The following is a 23,846-nucleotide window of genomic DNA, read 5'->3' as shown; positions in this document are numbered from 1 at the left end:
GACAGAAACACTGTTGTTTTTAATGGCTCCACGAGTTTGACCTACGTTCCAACGACCAGTAGATTAAAACGGATTGTGGAATGTGAATAAAAGTTTATTTTTACCAATAAAACTGCGATCGTGTATGTCATTTGGTGGCTGCGCACATCTATAAGTTTCACTCACATCGCACAGGAAAACATTGGTAAATAGTGGACTTTTTTATAGGATTCGCACGAATTACCTCCTATAAAACGATTTATTGACAAATAGCCAACACGTATTCAGAAAACGTAGCTCTTGTGAAACACAACAAGATCTTTATTCTCAAGAAGTAACTGATTCCATGTTTTTAGGTTTTCAGAAGGCTTTTGATACTATTCCTCACAAGAAACATTTAATGAACGATAATGATGCAAACTGATGAAATGAATTACAGTTTGTGCCACAGCCGGGGCTACAACCCAGGTCTTCTTGCGTACTAGGCAGAAATATTGACCATTTCACCATCGAAGCAATGTGGCTACTGTTGCTGCACGAATCACACAAGTCCAATACCCTCCGCAACAGAAACTAATGCCGAAGAGCCCCGACAATAGTGACAATTTAGGGGGAAAATAAGGTGAGGATATGAACTGACGTTTGTGTTGGGGACGACATTAAACTTGGGAATGTTGTGCAGCATTGTTGACCGTAGTGCTGCTATGGCTTAATGCTCAGCATTTCTGCTAGTTAACATGAAAACCGGGCTTCGAGTGCCGACTGTAGCACTAATTTTAATTCATTTAATCAGCTTCCATCATTTCCGTAGATAAGGATGAGACTTAAATGTCTCGGGAAAAATTTAAATATAACATGTAAACAAATTGGGTACCTGTGGAGTATCATCTCAATTGTGCGTCTGGATTCGTGATTTCTTGTCAGAAAGTAGTAACTGACGGAAAGGCAACGAGTAAAACAGAAGTGATATCTGGCTTTCCCGAAGGAAGTGTCATAGGACCTCCACTGCGCCTGATCTATGTAAACGATTTAGGAGAAAATCTGAGCAGCCCTCTCATACCGTTTGCAGATGATGCAGTCGTTTACCGTCTTGTGAAGTCATCAGGTGACCAAAACCAATTGCAAAATGATTTACACAAGATATCTGTATGATGTGAAAAGCGGCAATTAACTTGAAATAATGGAAAGTGTGAAGTCATCCACTGGCTTACCAAAGGGAATCCGCTATATTTCGGTTACACAATAAACCACACAAATCTAAGGACTGTAAATTCCACTAAATACTTGGGAATAGCAATTACTTAAACTGGAACGATCACATAGATTTACGAAACACTTAGAAAATGTAACAGGTCTACTAAAGAGACTGCCTGCATTAAGACTGTCCGTCCACTTTTGGGGTGTGGTATCATCATCAGATAGGCCTAACGAAGGACATAGAAAAAGTTCAAAGAAGGGCAGCAGGAAGGGCAGTTCGTTTTGCATTATCACGAAATAGGGGAGCGGGTGCCACGGATATGATATGCGAATTGGGGTGGCAATCATTAGAACAAACGAGCTTTTCTTGCGGTAGGATCTTCTCACGAAATTTCAGTCACTTTCTCCTCCAAGTGCGAAAATATTTTGTTGCCACCCATCAATGTAGGGAGAACAAGTACTTCATTGTCAGTTACAGAGTAATCATATAGACGCAGACGTAGAACCCCTAGGCGGCAGATATATCGCAGTATTATGGACGTAGGCGCGCTAAATAAACTTGAGAGAACATTACTAACTCAACGCCTGCGTGACTGAAAGCCTTTCTGACACTTCAGATCTTAATTTTCTCGTTTCTCAGATGTGTATTGGATTCCTTTTCAGCATCGAGAACAGAGTTCTGGATTCACTGCAGTTGTTGAGCGTGTCCATCATTAGCTCAGATAGCTTAATGGTTAAGGCGGCTGCTCCCATAATCAGGAAAATCAGTTTTGAGTCCCAGTCTGGGGCCGGTATTTATTAGCCACAACAGGCTACCTGTAAGGTAATGGAAGTACTGGAGTCAAGAGATTTATAATGCCTGACAAAAGAAAAAAAAAAAGGTGAAGACACTGTCGGATGTCAATGTAATTTCGTACACGTTCAAATGGTTCAAATGGCTCTGAGCACTATGGGACGTAACAGCTGAGGTCATCGGTCCTCTAGAACTTAGAACTACTTAAACCTAACTAACATAAGGACATCACACACATCCATGCCCGAGGCAGGATTCGAACCTGCGACCGTAGCGGTCGTGCGGTTCCAGACTGAAGCGCCTAGAACCGCTCGGCCACTCCGGCAAGCCATAGGCGGGTACGTAAATTTTTATTGTTGTCGATGCTTGGAATTGCTATCAGAGATGGTAAGACGTATAGGGAGCGTAACAGTGTCAGGTGTTGAATGAACACGTGGAGGATACGGAGATGCCGCGTTCTTGTGTGAAACAGCGTTATCGGCGTCCGATAGTCTTAAAAATTAAATGGGACTCATCGTAGGTCTCCATCTGGCCGACTTGTTGAATAGTTCAATCCAGATTTGTGGGGCTTTGTAACGTGACTGTGGCCTCAAACTGGAGTGCATGAGAAAGTGAGGGCAGGCATACTTGCCGTCGAGCTACCGGTCTCTACGTCTGACCATCACAGGGGAGGTCGACGCATAGAGCACCAAGCACATCAAACCGCTTCACTTCTGCGTCTGCCATCCGAAAACAGCTAATTGTATACCTGCAACGTTCTGTCATTCAGCACCATTGGTCGCAGACTGGTGGCAGCCGCACTAGAGAATTAGCGTCACATGCATAGGCTGCTGCCAACACCACAACACGAACGGCTGCATTTGGAGCGATGCAGTGGCCGAGAAGCAAGGACTGTTGAAGAATGACGTTGCATTGTATTTAGTGACCATAGTTGGCCAGCACAGCGGTGACCTATGCATGCATCCAGTCCAGAGGCGATGCCTTGTCATACTGATAAGCTGGCTCATACTGCCGAGGGCTTTGTAAATTTGACCCGTTTTTTAATTACATGTAAAATTTAAATTCACGAAGTTTCTTTTCTTTTCGTCTTACCTTTCAGTGCGCACTACTTTTTTTCTCAGACATTGTAAGTTATATATAGTTTAGTCACTTTAATTTGACCATCGCCTATGTTCGACGTCAGCGTGCAATAACCACTCACAGATGGCAGGTGGAAGCGCTAGCAGTAGAGGATATATAAAGGGTATCTGGGGGGGGGGGGGGGGGGGGACGCGGAAAACAGTGCAGTCGTTGTCCTGATGCGGAAATGGAGTGATTTGTCTTATGCCTGAAAGGGAAAGATCATTAACTTACGTGGCAAACGGCTATATTTGCAAACTGTTCGCTTGCCCTGTGGTTAATGTACAATATGCATGCAAAAATGACGATATCCGAAACCAGCGTTGAGATAACTACGGTGCTCCTCGAGTTATAGACGACAGGGGTCAACAACGTCTGCAGAGGACTTTATAGCTGAATAGAAGTGCAACTGTTAAGCAACTGACCACCCAGATGAATCAAGGGGCTACCAACAGTGTGTACTCAATGACTGTTCAGTGAACGTTTCAGCTGTAGTGGCAGCTTCTACCACCGAATGTATCAGTATGACAAAATGTAGCGGGAAGAGGTAGAATGCACCTTTTTAAGACTCGTCCAAGCTTTCCAAGTGATTTATTGTGCCAGCTCTGTGCCGTGTTCCCCTCAGTCTTCATCACTGGTTCCCACAATGCTGAGGTCACCGCTTTGCTGTGTGCGAAACGGCTTGGCGTGGAATGGCTGGCTCAGCAACCCCTGCACACACTGTGTGTCATCCTTGTACGCCAGTGGAGTTGTGGCGTAATCAGGATGCCAACAGTCGGCTCAGCAGTCTGCATCCCTGCCAACTCAGCGTTGCTTGGTGTGAGCCGCAGGCGGCCAGCTGTGTCCTTCTCGCTGGCGTGGCTGAGATCGTGGTGACAGTCAGTGCCCACAATCTGGCGTCCGAATCTGTGGCCCTAGGCTCGGGATGCCTCCAGCATGTTTTGGAAGCCAGGACGACTGCCTGTGGTTGCGAGCCGTGGAGTGGCCCGCCGCTGGCTGGCTACGGACATCGCATCGGCCTTAGAGGGTCAAACTCGTGACCCGTCGTGGACTGAAATGCTGGCGCCCCATCTGCTGCTTGTAGTTGGTGGTGTGACATGCCCTACCATTCAGGAGAGCTGCCACACTTGAATGAATCTCATTAGAAAATCGCACCTATTTATACATGGCTGTGCACTCTGTTTTGTCATACGCACCGCTTCACATCACGTAATCATAACACGCTAGGTTGGCCAGTGGGCCCCTTCTGCTGTGATTTGTGACATGCAAAACTGCTACATATACTCTTTCATTAATTTGACGTCCTTGTGGCCTCTATTCTATTTCGCAACTGTTGGCATGCGTAATTCACTGCAATCCAGCCCTCACCTGGCTATAACTTGCGCTCAGAATATTGCACAAAACTGACTTTCACTATCCTAAACGGTGGTGCCGCTACACAGTATATGAGCCTCCGCAACAGGCGCTTGGTTCATGCTCCCATGCTGATTGCTGTTCGTCGGCCACGAAGGTTAGAATTTGCACAACTATACCGCTACTGGACGTCTACTGAGTAGCAACAGGTAGCCTCTTCAGATAAATCATGTTTTATGTTCCATCGGAAAGATCGCAGTTGAGCTGCATGACGTGAAACAGTATGAAAGAAAACATCCTGCTACCATGAGAGAGGGTTGTGGTCTGTGGAATGCTTTCGTGGCATTTATTGGGTGAGCATTCTGGAAGGCACAGTGGACCAAACAAGTAGCCTTGGAGACCTTGTTCGCTCTAGATGCAGTTAGTTTTTCTTAGGCACGATGGAATGTACTAGCAGGACAATGCAACATGCCACACAGCTCTCAGTGCACGTACGTGGTTCGAAGAGCACCAGGATGAGTTTACCGCACTCCCCATGCCACCAAACTCCCCTCACTCAAACCCAATCAAAATCTGTGGGATCACCTCGATCGGATGGTTCACGCCATGGGTCCTCAGTCGAGAAACCACCGCAGCTGGCCACGGGGTTGGAGTCGGCATTGCTCTACACACCTGTCGGTACATTGCAGCACCTCAATGACTCTCATTACGCACATCTTGCGCTGCGAAAGATAGTTATTCAAGGCTATTAACAAGCGGTCACATTAATGTGCCTGGACGGGGTATAACACAAGAATCTCACTGTTTTAAGGTGACTGGCGACACTGCTCATATTAGGATCGGATTTTGTGTGCAAAGCTATTGTCATTCAGGATGTAACACCTACAGCCTAACAGTCTCAAAGAAGATTATAGGAATAGGAGCGAACGGAAGGCCATTTGACTGACGAGTCATCTGTTTACGATTAGCTGGGCAGAAGAAGCAAAGCGAAACCTTGATTACTGAAAAAAAAGAAAGAAAAACAGAAACGAGGAAACGGAAAGATTTTGACTGGGAGACAGCATTTAGGTCAATGAGGACGTTTCACGATAGTAATCCAACGTTCGAACTTAATGGACGAGGAGACATGGGTGTTTAAGAGGCTGATAGCAGAAGCGGATGGAGGCAGTAGAGAGGTGCGAAGGAAGGAAATTATAATCCGGCATATTTCCGCGCGGAGGCAGCCGCGCCGTAAGCTCAGGAGAGGAGCAAACAGCGGTTATCTGACGGGATTGAAGGGGAAGCGACAAAAGACGGCCATGGGGCTCCGAGCGGGCAACGGCAGCGAGCAGCGAGTCTCATACTCCCCAGCAAAACCACTTCTGTGCGGATCGTTCGCTACCCCAGCAACAAAGAAATATATAGGAAATAAGGAACAGAAATATATTACTTATTTAGTTATTTCTCACACAGTAGATTTCTGACTTTAAAAGCGGGCTGTTTTCATTCTTACTTAGGTTACCAATACTACAGTTAAAATTATTTTCTAAACCGCTTACGAATGTTTTGAAACTATCAGACCACCCTCAAGCAAGGCTCAGAAGAGCTCGCGCCGTCTTCACACGTGATGGGGATGATGTCTTAGCCCCGTTTCATATTATTTCTAGTCTCATGCTTTGGTATCTCCAGTTTCAAGTCTCGCAGGCGATGTTTCTGCTGTCTAGTCGAGCTTCTGATGGGCATTTGGGAAAAGAAGACGACGGAGAGATCCCGTTTTATTCTCTTTCAAATCAGCAACTTCTTTCTTTTCCCTGCCACATCCCGAATAACACATGTGGTATATAGACGCGGAGGTGAATAGGTGAATGATTTCAGAAGTATTAGTGAAGATCGGACAAGTTTCAGTTCTTCAGAGTATCGTGGTAACAATCTCACTGGCTCCTTTCCATAGAAATCCAATAACAAAGCGTGCTGTATACTGAAGACTTGCCCGCACTTTTGGTTAATTTGATTTGTTAGATTCACGTAAAGGAGTGTTCCACCTCCATAAAAAAAAAAGGTTGTACGTTGAGTGGGTTTTCAAGACACTTCTGTTACAGCCGTCAAGTCAGGAGTATCTCTGTTCTTCGGAACATGGTTTGTTGTAAGATCAGATTGCTTTGTTTAAAATTTAGGATCCGACGTCTTTATATCGGTTTAGCAATAAATTGTGTTTTTGATAAAGATCGATTTTGATGCCAATAACATTTGCGCATAATGCACGAACTTGTGATTGTAACTTGTCTGTAATCCAGAGCAGATCACGTCCCTTCAGTAAGTCACTTTTCGTCAAGTTTGACGTTCTCCCGTGTCTAATAATTAACGCATGCTCATTTCTGGGGTATGGATTTTGTTGGACAGTGTAATAACAATGAAATTTCTCGAAAACAATGGGATTCGCCTATCATGGTCGTGGGCCCCTGTGCTGGATCCTAATAGTGTGAAGTTCCTAGATCGTTCTATTGATCCTCTTCAGTGGTTTTTTTTTTTTGCAACATTTGTACGTGATTCCCATCAGTTAATTGGGTTTCCCTGTAGGTTCGAGTTGTCTTTTGTTGACTATCAACCAGCACGTGTAACCGAATTCATGACTTTCTCTTAAGGAACATCCCAATTAGTTTGAGCTAAATTTACTGCTTGATACGAACCCCTACAGATATGGTAACATTTACATAAATTGTGTTTTACCGAAATTATTGTGGTTCTTAGGTTGGCTCTGAACTAGATTTATTGCTTCAAAAAAATGGCTCTGAGCACTATGGGACTTAACTTCTCAGGTCATCAGTCCCCTAGAACTTAGAACGACTTAAACCTAACCTAAGGACATCACACCAATCCATGCGCGAGGCAGGATTCGAACCTGCGACCGTAGCGGTTGCGTGGGTCCAGACTGTAGCGCCTAGAACCGCTCGGCCACTCCGGCCGTCTTATAACTTCAGTAATTCTCTCTGATCGCATAGGGCTAGCTTGTATTGTAGTATTTCCATATATCAAATTTTATCACAATCACTGCCTTTTCTTCATGTGTAGTGGTCTTCAGCTTCCGTCCTTTGTAGACCTCTGCAACCAAAAGGCCTTCACGTATTGGTACAGTTGGTAGCAATTCTCGCTGTGTGAGTGATCACTCAAGGCACGGTATGGTTCCTCAACAACTCCTGGTAGTTGTATCCTATCATGAGGCGCCAAGCAGATTATTATGCTAAGGAATTTCGTTAATTGATGGTTACAATGTCTGAGTTTATATAGTGTCTGTATCTTCAGATTACAGTGACCTTCAGACATGCGTGCACATCTGAAGTGCGTTGTAATATAAAGATAAAGACACTGTATAAACACAGACATGGTAACCATTAGTGGTGTATTCTTGCCTCGACAGGCAGTAATCACTAAATATGCGACTATAAGAGTTTTGGACTCAGTGCCGTGTAGAAATTTGGGTCGGTCGTGGAGGCGGATAGCCGAAGTTGTTAAGGCGACCGCTCGCAATAAGCGGGATATCTGGGTTCGTGTCCAGGTGTGGCACAAATTTTATTGTGTCACAAACAAGTGACATCAATGAGGATTCGCGAAAACGTGAATCAGTTTCTTAAAATTTCATTAATGAAATGTGCATGTACGGGTGTGTGTGTGTGTGTGTGTGTGTGTGTGTGTGTGTGTGTGTGTGTGTGTTTGTGTATTTGTTTCTGTGTGTGTGCGTGCGTATGTGTAAGGTAACATAAAGAAACAGTCTCTTATCCCATGATGTGACCGTTGTATTTTGTAAATTAGTAGAGCATATTTGTAACAAATGCCTAGTTGATAGTATCTGTTATTGTTGGCCTCACTTCCTCCCCCCGCTTCGCTTTCTCTTCTACTTTCTGGAAATTCTGTGATCGAGCCACCAAGCCCAGAATTTAGAATTCAGAAAGGGCTGGTTGCTCCGCTGTTTTTCATAATCCCTCAATCTGTCGTCACTGTAAGGTCGTGTTGAAGCCACATTAATTTCCGTTGCGCATTCTAAATGTTAGGCTACCAGTTTAGCATTACTTCTCACGACACTGCGGAACCAAAAGCACATGAATAAGTTTCTCTCTCCTTGTACCGAGAGATCCAAGTGTTTAAATAAGTCCACGTTAAATGGCGGAAGAGACAATTTACGAATAACGACAGTCGGTGCAAAGAAAGAAAAGTGTCCAGTATCCATTGTGCTGCCACTAAAGATAGGGACCTCTTGTAACTGATACGAGAACCATTAAGAACGGTTCCTTGTTTTGTTCTGAAGCGCATCCGTCACGAGACAATCGGCAACGTGAAACGGGAGGTAGCGCTTTCGAATGTGGCGCTCGAATGCTCGATTTCGTTTCACGAGAACACCACGAAAACAGTGGAACCGGGAACATTTGTACCCTCCGGCTCCCCAACACTAATCTGATCACACCTCCATCCTGACTCCAACTTTTATGGCCTCTGGTGTTTCTTCCAGCATTTACTGCCGCTGTCTGCAAGCGGCATAGCCCATCTTCCCTTCACTTTTTCACTGTGGTGTGGAATTAGGACGAGGTCCACAGTTACCTGCAATTTCTGAACCAGCCGTTTTATTTGAGTTGTAATGAAAGGATCCCCTGTGTCCCCCACAGTCTTGTCATTTGCTCCTTCGTTTTCTTGGTTAACATTTAGGGGACATTCACGTCCATTTACGTGCCTATTCCCGTTAATTGTGAAAATGAGAAGAGGAAATACGTTTCGGGTGCCGAAACAGTCACCGTGTACCCACTCTGGTACTACCGCATTCTGATTGCGACTAGCATTATTATTTGTACTATCTACGATATGGAGAACTTGCCTTCGTTAAAAAAAAACCACTTAATTTGACCTTTTCTTAAAGGAAGATAGGATAAGAAACATGTAATTTCTTTTTGTAGTGTACACCATTGCATCTTAGTCATAGACGGAAAAAAATAATAGGCATTAAACCACACATCAGTCCACGTGTTGGAAACGTGTACAAATCATGTATGCCTATCGCATCATCAGTATATGTCTGAGTCATATGTTCATAGAATTCAGATTGTAAACGAATGTTGCCATAGAAATAGTCATAACACGTTTCCGTACCCTGTCCTGTATGAGTATCGTTCGAACAGCAATAAGAATTTCGTGTTACACACACGAGTCTTTATTTCTGTTCTTTCACGTTTAGCCTACCTCAGTATTTTTTCTAGTAATTGTATTTGTTTTTAGGTCGTTTGTATTTTTCATTTGTCCTTGTTTGTTCTTTAACCTGCTAGTCTGGATTCGTTTCGAACTGAGTAGACTGTTGTTCTTGGAGTTTTCATATCATTCTTTCATATTTATTTTTCAGTTTATCACCTCCCTCGTTCTTGTCACCATTCATTTTTGGTAGCTGTCAGTAATTTAAACCTCGGTCTTCAGCATGTGCAGTTTTGCCGCTTCTTTCATAATCACTCTTTCCGTTTTTAAAATTGTCTGAATGTTTTTTGTACAGGAAAATATGAGCAAATTAAGGAAAGGGCGATTATGATGATGAGAGGATAAACTAAAATCGGCGGGTCCTTTTTGTCGGCCTATTTTTAAGCCGATGATGGGTGACCGTGGAAAGACAATTAAAAAGCTTTTTCGTCAGAATGAACCTTGTAAAAATATTTTTGCTAAAAAGCATTAAAAAACAGATTAGGACATAGAATAAATTAAATATTAGATTATAAAGTGAATAAATGAAGTATTCATGACATTTAATTAAATTCAAACAATGTATTATTACAGGACACCACCACATAATCAATCCGTATAGACGGGAGGCTAACGAAAATGAGAGAAAGACAGTGTTGAGACACCATCATTTGTCCTTCTAGGAAACATGTTCGGAATGAAATAAAGTCAGAGAAAGAACTACTGCGCAGTTTGCTATATCTTTGAGATCGGCAAACTGTGGGGATAATGTTAATTGTTGTATTTATTATTCTTTCCATCTGAGCGTGTTGCATTTCTTGTCACGCAGTGTTTTACTTACACACACCAAAAAATTTTTGCATCACCCTGGTTCCCAGAACTCCGGGAAGGCAGACGTTCACCTTGGATCACAGACCCAGTCTGAGTGTTCAAAGATGTCACTAAACCAGTCCAGAGATGTAAACAACCATGCACTTAGTAGCACCTATTAGACGGAAGGGATTCGACAGCCGATCAGTTCCAGTCATTCCACCAGGAAGGAGGCACACGGCTCATGTTGTCTGTAGTTCAACCACGCCTAGACGGTCAATAACGCGTTTCGATCGTGTCCGCATTGTTGCTTTACGCCAGGAAGAGCTCTCAACAAGGGAAGTGTCCAGGCATCTCGGAGTGAACCAAAGCGATATTGTTCGGACCTGGAGCAGATGCAGAGAGACAGGAACTGTCGATGACATGACCTCGCTCAGGCCGCCCGGAGGCTACTACTACAGTGAATGAACGCTACCGACGGATTATGGCTCGGAGGAACTCTGACAGCAACCCCACCATTCTGAATGATGCTTTTCGTGCAGCCACAGGACGTCGTGTTACGACTCAAACTTTGCTCAATAGGCTGCTTGATGCGCAACTTCACCCCCGACGTACATGGCGAGGTCCATCTTTGCAACCACGACACCATGCAGTGCGGTACAGATGGGCCCAACAACATGCCGAATGGACTGCTCAGGATTGGCATCGCGTTCTCTTCACCGATGAGTGTCGCATATGAATTCAACCAGACAATCGTCGGAGACGTGTTTGGAGACAAACCGGTCAGGCTGAACCCCGTAGATACAATGCCCAGCGAGTGCAGCAAGGTGGAGGTTCCCTGCTGTTTTGGGGTGGCAGTACGTGGGGCCGACGTACGCCGCTGGTGGTCATGGAAGGCACCGTAACGGCTGTACAATACATGAATTCTATCCTCTGACCGATAGTGCAGCATATCGGCAGCATATTGGCGAGCCATTCTTCTTCATGGACGACAGTTCGCGTCCCCAACGTGCACATCTTGTGAATGAGTTCCTTCAGGATAACGACATCGTTCGACTGGAGTGGCCAGTATGTTCTACAGACATGAACCCTTTCGAACATGCCTGGGATAGACTGGAAAGGGCTATTTATGGGCGACGTGACACACCAACCACTCTGAGGGATCTACGCCGAATCGCTGTTGAGGAGTGGGACAATCTGGACCAACAGTGCCTTGATGAACTTTTGGGTAGTATTCCATTCATTTCTGAGGAAGAGGATGTGGAACAAAAATGGAAAAAATTCAGAAACATCGTCCAGTACGCCTTAGATAAGTTCGTACCGACTAAGGTCCAAAGCGAGGGGAAAGATCCACCGTGGTATAACAATCATGTACGAAAGGTACTACGGAAACAAAGAAAGCTTCATCATAGGTTTAAGAGTAGTCGAATAATAGCTGATAAGGAAAAGCTGAACGAAGCGAAAAAGAGCGTAAAGAGAGCAATGAGAGAAGCATTCAACGAATTCGAACATAAAACATTGGCAAACAATCTAAACAAGAACCCTAAAAAGTTTTGGTCATATGTAAAATCGGTAAGCGGATCTAAATCCCCTATTCAGTCACTCGTTGACCACGATGGCACCGAAACAGAGGACGACCGAAGAAAGGCAGAAATACTGAATTCAGTGTTCCGAAACTGTTTCACTGCGGAAAATCGTAACACGGTCCCTGACTTCAGCCGTCGCACGGACGCCAAAATGGAAAATATTGAAATAAACGATATCGGAATTGAAAAACAATTGCTATCACTTAGTAGCGGAAAAGCATCTGGACCAGACGAGATACCCTTAAGATTCTACAGTGATTATGCTAAAGAACTTGCCCCCTTTCTATCAGCAATTTATCGTAGATCGCTGGAAGAACGTAAAGTACCTAGCGAATGGAAGAAAGCGCAGGTCGTTCCCATTTTCAAGAAGGGTCATAAATCAGATGCGAATAATTATAGGCCTATTTCGCTTACGTCAATCTGTTGTAGAATAATGGAACATGTTTTGTGTTCTCGTATTATGACGTTCTTAGATAATACAAATCTCCTTCATCATGACCAACATGGATTCCGCAAACAGAGATCATGTGAAACTCAGCTCGCCCTATTTGCCCAAGAAATTCACAGTGCCGTAGACACTGGCGAGCAGATTGATGCCGTATTCCTGGACTTCAGGAAGGCATTTGATACGGTTCCGCACTTACGTTTAGTGAAAAAAATACGAGCTTACGGAATATCGGACCAGGTTTGTGATTGGATTCAGGATTTCCTAGAAGAAAGAACACAACATGTCATTCTTAACGGTTCAAAATCTGCAGATGTAGAGGTAATTTCGGGAGTACCGCAGGGAAGCGTGATAGGACCTTTATTGTTTACAATATACATAAATGACTTAGTTGACAACATCGGTAGCTCCGTGAGGCTATTTGCAGATGACACGGTTGTCTACAAGAAAGTAGCAACATCAGAAGACTCGTACGTACTCCAGGAGGACCTGCAGAGGATTAATGCATGGTGCGACAGCTGGCAGCTTTCCCTAAACGTAGATAAATGTAATATAATGCGCATACATAGGGGCAGAAATCCATTCCAGTACGATTATGCCATAGGTGGTAAATCATTGGAAGCGGTAACGACCGTAAAATACTTAGGAGTTACTATCCGGAGCGATCTGAAGTGGAATGATCACATAAAACAAATAGTGGGAAAAGCAGGCGCCAGGTTGAGATTCATAGGAAGAATTCTAAGAAAATGTGACTCATCGACGAAAGAAGTAGCTTACAAAACGCTTGTTCGTCCGATTCTTGAGTATTGCTCATCAGTATGGGACCCTTACCAGGTTGGATTAATAGAAGAGATAGACATGATCCAGCGAAAAGCAGCGCGATTCGTCATGGGGACATTTAGTCAGCGCGAGAGCGTTACGGAGATGCTGAACAAGCTCCAGTGGCGGACACTTCAAGAAAGGCGTTACGCAATACGGAGAGGTTTATTATCGAAATTACGAGAGAGCACATTCCGGGAAGAGATGGGCAACATATTACTACCGCCCACATATATCTCGCGTAATGATCACAACGAAAAGATCCGAGAAATTAGAGCAAATACGGAGACTTACAAGCAGTCGTTCTTCCCACGCACAATTCGTGAATGGAACAGGGAAGGGGGGATCAGATAGTGGTACAATAAGTACCCTCCGCCACACACCGTAAGGTGGCTCGCGGAGTATAGATGTAGATGTAGATGTAGAATACAGACATGCATCAATGCAATAGGACGTGCTACTGGGTATTAGAGGTACCGGTGCGTACAGCATTCTGGACCACCACCTCTGAAGGTCTTGCTGTATGGTGGTACAACATGCAATGCGTGGTTTTCATGAGCAATAAAAAGGGGTTGAAATGATGTTAATGTTGATCTCTATTCCAATTTTCTGTATAGGTTCCGGAACTCTCGGGACCGCAATGCAAAACATTTTTATTTGTGTATTTAACGCTCCTACTTCCCGCAATCAGGTTCCTCTGCTACACTACAGGGTACACCACTGTTAACGCAATACACCTGAAACTCTACTAACACATTGCAAGAAGAAATCAGCTTACCACTTAATGCTGCACAGTTATGAACTTCTGCTACTTACACTCCTGCTACTTAATCTGATGAGATGCGTAAAGACTTTTTTTTTAATTTTTGGCAGCGGAACAGATGCCAGTGACTGTTTGCCCTGACGACTTGGATTCTGCACAACGGATCCAATTCACCTATCCCAATATATCTCTCTACCCGAATGCTGGAGCTTCGCTGTCAGTCACATCTGACGCGCGATATTGCTTCCTCCCGCTACACCAGCACAAATATGATGAAAAGACTCTGATTCGATACAAGCTTAAGTGATGGATCCTAATCTGCTGATTTATCAGGGCGTATGTTGTTCTGATATTGTATGTCAAGTTTTATAAAAAGACGCAACACATTTTTTAATTTCTTTCCCCTGTTTATTTCGTCACGACTAGGGATGAGTTAGGAATTGATGTCTTGGTAATTACAAATAAGTTGTTAAAAATAAAGTTATTAAAAATAAGAGTAAAAGAAGAGCTGAGAAATCAACTGAAAATTTGTGCTTCTGTTTATTTTCTGTGTTACAGCATTGCCGCGGTGTGTGGAGAGAAGTTTTTGCTGTTTAAGGAAGTACGAAAGGTGCGATAAAATAAAACTAAATCCTGATTATTGTAGTTAGCGCCTACAGACAGAAGCATCCGACACAGAAAAAATTAGAATTTGGAAGCGGACATTCGAAATGACTCACAGAACAAGTTTTACTCAACAGAACATGTAATGAAAAAACGATTGTCTCTGAAAAATGAGCAGACATTGTAAGTTTAAGTTTTTCGACCTTTCTCTCTGGCGGACATTTTGAATACGGTACATGTGTAAAGAAAAAGCGATCGATATAAAATATTAAGTAATGCTGTACGTCAGTATTAGTGAAATTTATTCTGAACAAAGCTTTTTGCATCTTTGGTTGTCTTGTACTTAAGTGAGAAAAATATAATGTTCTGTACTTCGTAATATGAATGAATATGCAATGTCATGTTCGTTTTTGTTGTACTACAATTGTGCGAGCAATGTGAAATATGATTTTTAAGTCTGCTTGCATCGATGTGTCCGCTGTTACCAGAGCAGACAGAGCAGGCGAACTCCGACTAAATGTGGTAAATGCTAATTACAAACATTGCAAATGAATTGAAGAAATTCATTTCAGGGCGTTTGTGAGCTGTACATTTGGCTTTGAGGAATATTTCACAACGAGTTCGATCACATTGCGCCTTCGTGGTCTGTGTACAAAACAAAAATGTAGTAAATATAATAAACCTATATTTCAGACATCTATCTCACTAAGATTAAGCTTTTATTATTGATGGATTCGCAGTGCTGGAGCTATGATCCTAAATTCTGAACTATGATAATAAGCTCGCATATTACATTGCTGACAATTTGAAGTCACAGCCAAAAGTAATTTTATAGATTGTTTCTTAGGAAAACTCAGTTTTTAACTTATGACTAGTGCCGTCTAAAATACAGACATCAAACTCAGCAGTAGGGACTGTTTTGACTTGGTTTATATGTCTAGCGGCGAATATCACTGAGTCCTATTAATACCGTTTCCTTAGCAGTGACAGACACGTGCACTAAGTAATAGCAAGGACTGCTATGATTTTATCACATTTCGGTGAAGCGCGATATTTTTTAACCGGCTTTGGCGGTTTTTTTTATGGGAATTTTCTCCATAAAACAGTCCGGAGGACTTTACAATCTTTGAATTTTTAGTTTGCCTACGCTAATAACGTAGTTATAGAGGTTTGAAACGGAAAAGCTCGTTTAGTTATTAGTGTTTAATAAAGTCTGATACTTCCCAATTAGTTCAATTTTCAGCTGAGTTGAGCAGAGCAGTTGCCGATCCAAAGACTATGATGTTACACAGACGAAGGCTACGAGTGAAAAGGAATGTTGTCGTTACATGTATCTGAGGCAGAACTGTACTACATGTTACGTGAAGTCGAAAAGGGACAAAAGTAAATAAATATTGACGTTTTCTAAGTGTAGAGCACGTGCAGGGCTAATTATCAATTGAGCTGCAACTGCTGTGATGAGATGCGTTCATTTTTTGTGGCTCTGATAGTGGGAACATAGTAGACCGAGTAAAAGGAATATAAAATGGACAGAGATCGTAGATAAGGATTAGACATTTTTATTGTGACTGTAAAGTGAGTAGACGCTTCTGTTCCATTTGGTGATTATTCTGTAGTGATACACATGTAAATGATTTCTTTTGTGTAATTAACCACTGAGAAACTAGTGCTTTGCAATTGGATTGATTAAATGTGGATCAATTTCAGTTGCATCCAGAATTTGAGAGGAAGTACAAAGCAAAATTCGGGTCATATTACACAATATCCGAAATTATTTTCGTCCTTAAGTTTGGCACACCAGTGTACTTAACCCAGCAAACTTCTTCGTTTAAAATGTTACATCGAAACTATAAAATCCATACCAGCTATAGCTCCTATACTCTGCTTCACTCTGTAATCAGAGCCCAAGTACATTCTCATCCTCACCTTCTAAAAAAGTCTGATACTTCATATCTGCTCGCCTCATTCCAGTTATTCTCTCCAGCTGCTTCATGCTGGCTACTGCCATTTTTTGTTGTTGCTGATCGCGAAGTCTCCCTTGTCAAATAAATCTCCTAAATCAATTTGATCTATACTATCTTCTCTTGTCTGAACACATAAATCGCTGCACTACTTTAGCGTTAGGACTGTGGCTATCAAGTTAAGACACGAATCAACTTGCCGGAGCTGACGCGACTTCAAACGCAGTTGTTATGCTCCCAAAACGAAATGTCACGCCCAGCATTCATGCTTGTTGACACACGATCCTAAGCCGTCGCTGAAATATCTGCCTTCATTTAGTATGATAACAAGCTTACTTATAACAATAAGTTACTTAAATAATAGTGGTATTAAAAACCAAAAAAGCATTTTATTGTTTTCGACTGAATAAAATTGTATATGGTTTTCCATAGAAATAGCCCGTGATCTCTTTCTTCTGAACTTTTTGTCGAAAATTATAAATGATTATCCGAAAAAAGCACGTAGGTGAACTAAAGAAGTTTTGCGATATTGTTAGTAAAATAAAATTAAATAATATAAGGAAATAGTTGAAGAATCACAAAAATTTCAGATTGTTCAGACAATTTATTTACAAAAATACGAAACGCTGCTCTTCTGCCCCGACGAATAATACAAGGTTTACCACTTGAAGTTCTCTGGGTGAAGGCCAAAGTTTGGAAACCAAGTTTGTCGCACAAATGAAAATGCTAAGTCTCCCTGAGACCGCCCTTAAGCGAAGTTCAGCTAAGAGGTTAAGTTCATCCGTCTTGGCACGGTGAGAAAATCTTACAAACAATGTAAGTTCTTCCATCTACGCACAGAATTAAAGTTTAACAAAAGTTCTAAGTTCTTCTGTCTTTCCACGGAGTTCGTTCTCTTCGAACAGTCTACAGTCAGTGTACTATAAGAATAATTTAAGCAAAGAATGACAGCATCCACAGCCACGAAAGAACGGTCTGTCGGAGGCGCTGCAGCGATGCAGGGCGCATCCGTTGCGACGGTGTCGGCGTGGAGCTGGAGGTCTGAACTGGAGTCTGCCTCAGAGTGAACTGTCGTGTGGCGGCCTAAATACCGCCCAGTGTAGGACGTCTTAGGATCTACACTCCTGGAAATTGAAATAAGAACACCGTGAATTCATTGTCCCAGGAAGGGGAAACTTTATTGACACATTCCTGGGGTCAGATACATCACATGATCACACTGACAGAACCACAGGCACATAGACACAGGCAACAGAGCATGCACAATGTCGGCACTAGTACAGTGTATATCCACCTTTCGCAGCAATGCAGGCTGCTATTCTCCCATGGAGACGATCGTAGAGATGCTGGATGTAGTCCTGTGGAACGGCTTGCCATGCCATTTCCACCTGGCGCCTCAGTTGGACCAGCGTTCGTGCTGGACGTGCAGACCGCGTGAGACGACGCTTCGTCCAGTCCCAAACATGCTCAATGGGGGACAGATCCGGAGCTCTTGCTGGCCAGGGTAGTTGACTTACACCTTCTAGAGCACGTTTGGTGGCACGGGATACATGCGGACGTGCATTGTCCTGTTGGAACAGAAAGTTCCCTTGCCGGTCTAGGAATGGTAGAACGATGGGTTCGATGACGGTTTGGATGTACCGTGCACTATTCAGTGTCCCCTCGACGATCACCAGTGGTGTACGGCCGGTGTAGGAGATCGCTCCCCACACCATGATGCCGGGTGTTGGCCCTGTGTGCCTCGGTCGTATGCAGTCCTGATTGTGGCGCTCACCTGCACGCCGCCAAACACGCATGCGACCATCATTGGCACCAAGGCAGAAGCGACTCTCATCGCTGAAGACGACACGTCTCCATTCGTCCCTCCATTGCGGGCTGCACGATGTTGGGGCGTGAGCGGAAGACGGCCTAACGGTGTGCGGGACCGTAGCCCAGCTTCATGGAGACGGTTGCGAATGGTCCTCGCCGATACCCCAGGAGCAACAGTGTCCCTAATTTGCTGGGAAGTGGCGGTGCGGTCCCCTAAGGCACTGCGTAGGATCCTACGGTCTTGGCGTGCATCCGTGCGTCGCTGCGGTCCGGTCCCAGGTCGACGGGCACGTGCACCTTCCGCCGACCACTGGCGACAACATCGATGTACTGTGGAGACCTCACGCCCCACGTGTTGAACAATTCGGCGGTACGTCCACCCGGCCTCCCGCATGCCCACTATACGCCCTCGCTCAAAGTCCGTCAACTGCACATACGGTTCACGTCCACGCTGTCGCGACATGCTACCAGTGTTAAAGACTGCGATGGAGCTCCGTATGCCACGGCAAACTGGCTGACACTGACGGCGGCGGTGCACAAAATGCTGCGCAGCTAGCGCCATTCGACGGCCAACACCGCGGTTCCTGGTGTGTCCGCTGTGCCGTGCGTGTGATCATTGCTTGTACAGCCCTCTCGCAGTGTCCGGAGCAAGTATGGTGGGTCTGACACACCGGTGTCAATGTGTTCTTTTTTCCATTTCCAGGAGTGTATATATATATGGGTTATAAACAGTATGTCACGAAAATTGTGTTTCATTCAGTTATAGGTAGACGGTCAACAAGTAAACATTAACAATGTACTGTAATATTACACGCAACTGAGGCAGAGTAAAATAAATATTTTTCAACATCTGCAATGTGCACCACATGTTAACACAATGATTCGTCTCACAAGCAAATTCCAAGGCTGAAATATGTACGTCTCTTATTTCATTTTTCACTTTTCGAGTGTGGATGCAGACGTCTGTCCCCGCAGTTGCATAAACAGCTTAGATGGCTGCCATACAGAGGACCCGGGTTCGATACCTGGTACTACAAAGGATTTTTCATTGGTGTGAGGACAACCAAGTGATGTCGGTTGAGCAGCTAATTGATCGGGAATGACTGAGAAGCAATGACTCCAAGGTGTGGAAACTGACAAAACGCCCAGGAGAGCGGTGTCCTGACCACATTCCCCTCCACTACTGCATCCACACGACACAGCGTGGCAGCCAGTCGACGTCCCTTAGGCCTCAAGGCCTGAAAGAGGAGCTCGTACGTGCACATGGAACAGAAGCAGTTAAGGTAGGAAGTAATATCATAACGCTACTACAAAGACGACGAATCTAATTAATACCAAACTTACGGTGGCACATTCAAAATGTTTTATCCCCTGCGTCTAAATATATATCATTCATCCGTAGTCTAGCGGACGCCGGCATGGTAGCTCAGCGTGTTTGGTCAGAGGATTAGCTGCCCTCTGTAACAGAAAACTGAGTGAGTGGATCAACGATGAATTTGAACAAGTGTCACGGGACGTCCGCCCCGAACAAATACAGCGACCGATAACGTCAAAACGTCCTCGGCTCTGGGTTGGAATCCAGCCGCTGCTATTATTTTGATTAATAATCAGTACTGTCGGCCGAAGACTTCCGGCATAAGAAGTCACCCACATTCCGCCAACGAGGGCGGAGGAGCGGACAGAGGTTCAGCGCACTCTCTTGCAGTAGGGGTGAGAAACTGCCCCTAAAGGGGGAAGAACCAGTAATGGTCGACGGCATGAGGATGCAGAAGGCAGTGGGAACCACTGCATTAAACACACATAATGTGTATCCACAGCACATGTGACCTGTAACTGAAAAAGTGTTATGATGATCTCTCTACTGAAAAAAGATACCGGAATAGTCCCATTCGGATCTCCGGGACGGGACTGCCAAGGGGGAGGTGACCTTGAGAAAAAGACTGATTAATCAACGTAAGGATAGTGTTCTACGAGTCGCCGTGTGGTATGTCAGAAGACTGAACGTGCTAGGGAAGCTAGAAAATCTGAAAAGGGAAATGCAAAAGCTCAGTCTAGATATAGTAGGGGTCACTGAAGTGAAATGGACAGAAACAAGGATTTCTGGTCATATGAGTATAGCGAAATATCAAAATCAGGAGAAAATGCTATAAAGGGAGTAGGATTCGTTATAAATACGAAGGTAGGGAAGAGAGTGTGTTACTGCGAACAGTTCAGTGATAGGGTTGTTCTTATCAGAAGCGACATCAAGCCAACACCGACAAGTAGACGTGCTGACGTCACAAGCTGAAGATGAAGAGACAGAGAAAGTATATGCGGATATTGAAAGCGTAATACAGTACGTAAATGGAGATGAAAGTGTAATAGTCATGGGGGACTGGAATGCAGTTGTAGGGGAAGGAGTAGAAGAAAAGGTTACAGTAGAATATGGGCTTCGGACAAGGAATGAAAGACGACTAAGACTAACTGAGTTCTGCAATAAAATTTAGCTAGTAATAGCGAATACGCTCTACAAGAATCACAAGAGGAGAAGGTATACTTTGAAAAGGTCGGGTGATACAGGAAGATTTCAGTTAGATTACATCGTGATCAGACAGAGATTTCGAAATCAGATACTGGATTTTAAGGCGTATCCAGGAGCAGATAAGATTCAGACCACAATCTAATTAATACCACACTTACGGGGACACAGTCAGAATGCTTTAGTTTTATCCCCTGCGTATACAGGGTGTCACAAAAAGGAGGATATTTTGAACATTTCCTGTAACAAAGTGTTTGAAGTCACGCTGGTACGTTCTGTTGCTGTGTGTTTCCTTTCCATGATTAATGTGATTTGTAGAGAAGTAATAAAATGAGATCTAAGATGGAAAGTAAGCGTTTCCGGACACATGTCCACATAACATATTTTCTTTCTTTGTGTGTGAGGAATGTTTCCTGAAAGTTTGGCCGTACCTTTTTGTTATACCCTGTATACGAGGGCTATCCACAAAGTACATTACGTTTTCGTTTGTGTCCATTAGGGATGGGGCTAGCGCGGCCATCTTGGTGTCATGGCATTCCGCCGCTCAGTCGGCATCCTGCCGTGCTAGTGAGATGTTCGTGCTGTACTCCGTTGAGTTACTGTGACAGTTTGAAATGTCAGCGTTAATTGAAAATGCCGCGAAGTGTGAAGTGCGTACTGTAATAAGGTTTCTGACTGCAAAAAACTGTACACCGATAGAAATCTATCGGCAGCTTTGTGAAGTGTATGGGGACAACATAATCACTGAATGTGGAGTGCGTCAATGGGTCATAAAATTTAAAAATGGCCGAACTAACGTTCACGACGAAGAGTGAAGTGGAAGACCCAGCATAGTGACTGCCGAACTTGTCGAAAAAGTCGATGCCGGTCCGTGAAAATCGTAATTTCACAATATCGGAACTGTCTATGAGCTTTCCACAAATTTCACGAAGTTTATTGCACGAAATCATTACCGTAGAGCTTGGTTACCACAAGTTTTGTGCAAGATGGATACCAAAAATCTTGACAGAGATTCACAAAAATCAGCGAATGGCTGCAGCGTTAACGTTTTTGGACGCTTACGAGAAAGATGGCGACTCATTACTCGATCGCATCGTTACTGGTGACGAAACATGGGTTAAGCATGTGAACTGCGAGACAAAATTGCAGTCAATGCAGTGGAGGCACACAAATTCCCCCCAAAAACCCAAGAAATATATGTTGACAATGTCAGCAAGGAAGGTGATGGCGACTGTCTTTTGGGACAGAAAAGGTGTGATTTTTGTGGATTTCCTGGAAAGAGGCACTACAATAAACTCTAAAAGGTATTGCCAAACTCTGCACAACCTCAGAAGAGCAATACAAAACAAGCGCAGGGGAAAGTTGGGCTCAAAGATCTTGCTGATTCACGACGACGCCCGGGCCCACACGGCAAATGTCCCTCGTGAAGTTCTCGAATATTTTAAGTGGGAGTTGTTTCCTCATCCGCCGTAGAGTCCCGACCTGGCACCGAGCGACTTCCACTTATTCCCAGCAATGAAGAAGTGGTTGGCTATGCAGCGTTTTGATGACGACGCACAGCTTCAAGAAGAGGTAACCACGTGGTTGAAGGCGCAGGCGGCCGAAATTTACGGCGAAGGAATTTCCAAGCTCTTCCATCGCTACGATAAGTGGCTTAATTTAAATGGCAACTATGTAGAAAAGTAGTATTTAAGTGTGGCTTTCATCTGTATACAATAAAAAAATTTTCCAATACTTTATTTATTTTTAATTCCAAAACGTAATGTATTTTGTGGATAGCCCTCGTATATGTATATAAGGTGACCCAATTGCTCTGGAGCAACAATAGATATTGAAAACCGATTTACATGTGTGTACATATAATACAGGGGCTCATGAAAGTAAATGGTGTGAAACATTCTATCGCTTCCCACGCCCGGGTTCCCGGGTTCGATTCCCGGCGGGGTCAGGGATTTTCTCTGCGTCGTGATGACTGAGTGTTGTGTGATGTCCTTAGGTTAGTTAGGTTTAAGTAGTTCTAAGTTCTAGCGGACTGATGACCATAGATGTTAAGTCCCATAGTGCTCAGAGCCATTTGATCCATTTTTTTTGAAACATTCTAAACATATGCAAATGTTGTTTTCAATACAAACTTACATTTTTCTTAAGGTGGACACCCTATATTACTTCATATGCAGTCAATCACATGAAAAATAACATAAATGAATGGTGTTGGCTGCATCGCTATACGTCAATTACATCCCGAGAAACGGCAGAGTGAAGTTGTTGCTTGATATAAACGAAACGCGTCGCTATTGCAGGAGGAAATGGAGAGGGGGTAGGAGAAGATGGACACAGAAAGGAGGGAGGAGGTGGTGGAAAGAGAGGGAGGGTGAGGAGGAGATGGATGGAGACAGAAGAGAGAAGGAGATTAGGACGTATGACCAATTCCCGTATTTATTACGAACGTGTGCTTTCTGTTTTTTTCTTTTCCATTTAACCAGACTGAACTGTAGCAACAGGTAGCTGGGAACAGCTGGTGAATATCTTAATCATTTTGGATACTATAATGTAATAAAATTGTATCATACCTTTTGAAACACCCTATATTTTCGTTGTGAGTCATAGCAGCGTTAGTAACCTACAAAGGCGTCTGACTGCCTGAAATGTTTCATGGTTTCTTTTCCAAACTAACACACATGGAACAAGTACCATATTGTTGTCTGTTTTCAGGGACACACATGATAGATTCTTGTGCTCTTAGTTGCTATTAACAGACACTAGAAATACTGCGTTTAGTACCGCTGTTCCCTTCTCACAACAAACATATGATACACCTCAAATGAAGTGAATGATTTTTCTTCGCGTTTTGTTTAGCGTTGCAGACCTCGCATACTTCCCGTACGCTATTCGGTGGGAACAAAG

This window comes from Schistocerca americana, chromosome 4 (assembly GCF_021461395.2).
Source record: "Schistocerca americana isolate TAMUIC-IGC-003095 chromosome 4, iqSchAmer2.1, whole genome shotgun sequence".
NCBI classification, from domain to species: Eukaryota; Metazoa; Arthropoda; class Insecta; order Orthoptera; family Acrididae; genus Schistocerca; species Schistocerca americana.
Note: the sequence above shows the minus strand (reverse complement) of the source record.